This window comes from Mesocricetus auratus, unplaced genomic scaffold (assembly GCF_017639785.1).
Source record: "Mesocricetus auratus isolate SY011 unplaced genomic scaffold, BCM_Maur_2.0 Super-Scaffold_100025, whole genome shotgun sequence".
Taxonomy (NCBI): domain Eukaryota; kingdom Metazoa; phylum Chordata; class Mammalia; order Rodentia; family Cricetidae; genus Mesocricetus; species Mesocricetus auratus.
In genome coordinates this window covers 17,392,738-17,397,825 of record NW_024429206.1, presented here as the reverse complement: position 1 = coordinate 17,397,825, position 5,088 = coordinate 17,392,738, and the positions used below count along the sequence as shown (strand labels likewise).

Below are 5,088 nucleotides of genomic sequence, written 5' to 3'. Positions count from 1 at the left end.
GTGTGTGTGTGTGTGTGTGTGTGTTGGTGTATTCAACCACCCAGGGCTATGTGCATGTTAGATAAATGTTCTATCACTGAGCAGTTTCTTAGATCCACTTTTCTTAGATTTTTGATTTTTTTCTTATATATACTTTCAAATACCAGAACTCAGGCTATATTCATTTGAAAAAGGTAAGCCTTGGATTTCCTAGGTCTTTCCTCAAATAACTCTCACTGATTTGCTAGTTTTTTATCGGTTTCATCTAGGACTTATTTGCCCTACTGGACCTATACATAAGGCACTATTAATCTATCACCAATCCCCAGTGAATACGATATAATGGCTTCTAGCTCTTGGGACCATGATGGAAGCATGATTCATCTGGTGAACACAGGGAAGGCCCCATTCTCCTCCAACCAGCTGTTATACATGATCAGCTTTTCCCTGAGGCTGAGTCTGTGGATTGACCTTCTTTGCAGCTTCCAGAACAGAGAGTGGGTTCACTTTGTCTCCAAATTCTTTTCCTCAGTGCTCAAGATGAATGCCCTGTTTCCAGATCCTATCACGAAAACCCCTCAGAGGATGAAGCCTTCATGTTCCAGGTTTCCAAAGAAGCCTCCATTCCAGGCCTGGAAGGAGTTGTACCACACACTCAAATGGATGAGACCCATGAACAACATCATCTTCCTCCTCTCTGGACCATAGAAGTTTTTCTTTTCATCCAGGAAGATTTCCCCTTTGAAGTAAGGCTTGAAGTCCTTCCCTTCTGCCTTAACCTGTTCTTTCACCACAGCATAGAAAGGGACACCTAGTTCATCCAACTTGAGCTTCAGGGAAGACAGATCTGCTGCCTCGACAGAGGAAACAGCCTGGCCTTCACACAGCCATAATCACAGCCCCATTCTTCACCCATAGGTCCTTTGCTTTGAATGTCCTTGGTTCTTTCTTTAGGGTTTTCAGGTCTATGTCTTCCAAATATTCCAGTTCTGCTTTCTGAGGCTTGGACAGAAATATGTCTGTGTTGTCCAGTAGTGCCAGAGTAGTGTCCCCCAGGGCTCCCACACCAATGGATCACGGTGAAGAAACTTGGGTCCTGAATCCGGAGGTCCCTGCCTCCTGCCTCCGTATATGTCGCAGACCTTGCTGAGCTGTGCCAGTGGACACATGTGCCTCCTGTTCACCTTCTCCTCCGCTGGAGCTCATCAACAAGGGCCAGCTCAACTTTCATACCAAATTCAGCATCCACTAGACTCTTTGGGGCCCAGAATATACAACTGGGCAGAGTTTCATGATTTTTTCAATTTAAAGTCATGAAAACATTTTGGATAGAAACACTCTTACATTGGAGAAAGTGAATGTCAAATTTAGTAGACTCCAACAGTTTGCAGTTGCGACATCTACCCAATCCAAACCAATGCTTGTACAGTCACCAGGAACTTCCCTGCCTGGGTGTATCCCCAATCAATATTTTCTCAAAAAGACTTGATTTTTGTTTTCATAAAAGCAATATCTGCCAGCAGCAAAAACAAAAACAAAAACACCACATCCTTAAACCAGAGAATTCATGAATATAATGTCGGCTATTCATATGCTTGAACATAGCAATGCAACAATAAGAAATGCAAATGGGTAAAATTTAACTATCAATGTACAGAGCAATACGTACAGGTATCACAAATATAAAAGGGATCAGGTGAAATCAAATTCACAAGAATCTATGACCTACTCTGTGTGGCTTCCTGATAAGAGTTTAGGACCTTTTCTCTTCTCTACAGGGAGAGGGGACACTTTGTTCACACATATGAGAACACTCTTGAATGCTGGTATGTTCTGAACTATTAAGTCTTCTAGAGGTATCTAGAAGATGTATACATAATCTGAATGTTCCTACACGATAGTCTCTGTTACATGTGAGCATGGTATTTCCATAGAAAGAGATTAGTGAAGCTCACCTATCCCTGTACACTCTGCAAACTAACTTCCATAAAATATATTATTGGAGGATTTCAGATGTAAATCTGAATAGTGACCCTGAGAAATATTGTTGGGGATAGGAAGTTTATTAGAAGAGTCACTAATGTCATAGACAGGTGGGTGGACAGACAACTGCAAGGCAGGGGATTTGAGGAGAGTTCAGGCCACAGCACGACAGAAAGACAACATGCTGGGGGCTCTGAACAGGGGAATATGGTCTGTGAAGCAGGAGTGAGTGTTTCTTCTTCTTAAACATACTTTATGTGTTTAGGTGTTTGCCTGCATGAGGATTCCGGAAGAGAGCATCAGATCCCTTGGAAATCAAGTTATAGGTGGTTGTGAGCCAACATATGGGTACTGGAAATTGAATCTTGGTCCTCTGGAAGAGCAGCTAGTGCTCTTAACCACTGAGACCTCTCTCCACCCCAAGAGTGTTTCTTCTTATAGCTCTCTGAGAACAGGGTTTCACAGCAGGCACTCACAGCCAGAATTTTTGAATCTCAGAGAGGAGGTAGGGAAAGAGTGTGTAGCCACCAATGTTGTCTTTGGTATAAACTCACTTCCCCAGGTGAAAAACCTGAACCATGAAAGTGTGTTAGCTGTAGATTTGTAGCCAATGTTCTCAGTAGGGGAAGGGCTTCTAGGGAGCTGTGGCCTGAGTAGCAGCCTGATCTGGATTCTAACATTACAGTTGACCTGTAGCTTTTTGTCTGCTTGGGTTTTCTATTGTTGTTTTGTTGTTGATTTCCTCATGACTTGGTAGGGTTTAACTCTTTCATTCAGAAGAGAAAATATATGTTCATTTCTATAAGATCCATTGCACGATAATCTCCCTTTTTGGGGGATGCAGCTGGCCAGTACTACTCTAGAGAAAAGTCTTAGAGAGGAGATCTGTGGTCAAGAGCCAGAACCACACACAACCTTACACAGTGTCTGCACAGCGGCTGCTCTGTCATGTAGCAAAGAATTCATCCCAGATCATTCAAGAAGCTAAGAGATAAATCTCTGGTACCCTGTCCATTCTAAGAGAGGGGTTAGTGGGGGCTACAGGGAAATGAATTAGATCAGGACTATCTTCAAGCACCCAAGAAAATGTTAAACATTCCTCACCTCTTCAAGGTACATTATTCTGATATTGCCACTGAATGCACTGCTACCATGAACAGCTCCAGTGCCAGGGATTCATATGTAGTAGATGAGATTAGAGAGGGCTCAGAGGTTAAGAGCACTTGTTGCTCTTGCGAAGGACCCAGTTCTATACCCAGCACCCACCTGGTAGTTCACAACCTTCTATAACTCCAAATCCAGGAGACCCAATGCTCTCTTCTACCCTCTCTATGTACTGCATGCTTACTGTGAACACACAATTAGGCAAAACACCTGTATGCATAAAGTTTAAAACTTCACCCGTGTTGGTTCTTAGCCCAGAGGTGAGATGATAACTCCCAGCACATTTGGATGTCCACAAGGGATCTTGTGATTTTCACAGCAGCCAAGGAGCCTGTGTTCAAGGCTGGGCTTGAACTCACAAAAATCCTTCTGTTTCTTCTTCCATAGTGCTGTGATTAAAGGTGTGAACTACAGTGTCCAGTGTGCAATATTCTAAAGAAACACAACATTTACTTTGGCCGGCTGAGTGTAGAAACAAGGGACCCAAGAAATTGGAATTATTCCAGGACTCTCAGGCTGGGAGAATGGAAAGCCTTCTGTCTGGATAGGAGAGAGGGGACACTTTTTTCCTAGACAGATTTACAATGTATCATACCACGTAAGAGCAGAGATTGTGATATGTCAGTGGTGGGCAGGGCTATGCCTTAACTACTTAGATAGGTATGTCTCTGGCCTCTGCCTATCCCTGGCCACACTTCAGGACCCTGAAGATGAACTTAAGTGATCCCTGGATCTCATTATCCTGTTTCCTAACATGGCCACATTGAACAAATCTTCTTTTTCCTTCACTATTAATTTAGCTGTTTTAACTGGCTTGTCAAGGACAGGTGACTGAATCTGGCATGTTGGGGGTACAGGCTGTGACTCTAAGTCAAGTAATGTAAATGTGCCATTTTTTCTCCACTTTACCATCTCCTTAAAATATTCCCATTGCACATACCCCATTCTTCACTATATGGCCATTTGTGTTTGTTTTATTATATAAACGTTCCCTTTCTCCAGTTCTCAACTAAACATTGAAGCATACTAGCTGAGTGCTAAGCTTTCTTCTTCATTCCCAGTTAGCTACCTCAACTAAGGACTTCTTCATACTGCTGCTGGAGAGAATTAAAGAGGGGAGAAACCAAGAGGGAGCAGCGACACAATGCATCAAGGTTGGAGAAGAAAAGTTTTGAAGCATTTGGGAGCAGAAATAGTCCTGCAGTGGATGTGGAAGTTCTGGAAGAAGGCTCAGGGTCACTTACAGCTTCTAAACATCAGACTCATCGCATCCAGTCTTTCCCTGAACCAATCAGTATTTACATGCATGAAGACAAAGTATCTAGAGTCACAGATGAGGTCACTCCATCTTGTGTTATGGTGAACTCTGTCATGTACTGATGGGAAGGGGCCATATCTGATCCAGTGAGACATGTTGCAAGGTGGCCTTTTTGAATCTCATGACCACCATCAGTCAATCTCATGAAAGTCTTTGTTGAGAACATGGTCTCTGTCTTTTTTTTTTTTTTTTGGCTTCAGCATATAGACAAGGAAAGCAATACATGATTTATGTGTTTTGTTGGACAGCAGCAAGGACACATGCAGTCTTCTTCAGTCTCACACTATAGCAGACATGTATTTTATTTATGGTGTCAGTGACAGGACCTCTGCTGACATGTTTACCCCTTTGATAGCACTGGTTACTATGGAGACAGAGATGCTACTACACCAGGCAATGCATAAGAAGATTTATCAGTAAAGGACAATGTATTATGAGGTTGTGACTTTTACTCAGAAGGTAGTAGCCTCCTCATGAAAGACACACAGATACACCTCATGGCTGTAGTTGCTACACATATGCCCTAGAATTTCAATGGCCAGACAATTAAAAGTAAATGACATGTGCTATTATTCAATATGGATTTCTTCTAAGGGAGTCAACGTCTGAGTTGATATATTTCTGGGTTCCGCTTTCTCAGCAGC

General features: G+C 42.6%; 1 pseudogene; it reads right to left on the bottom strand.

Annotated features, from left to right (window-relative positions):
• Positions 1-405: 405 nt before the first annotated feature.
• On the bottom strand, positions 406-3,304 carry LOC101833783 (annotated as a pseudogene).
• Positions 3,305-5,088: the final 1,784 nt, after the last annotated feature.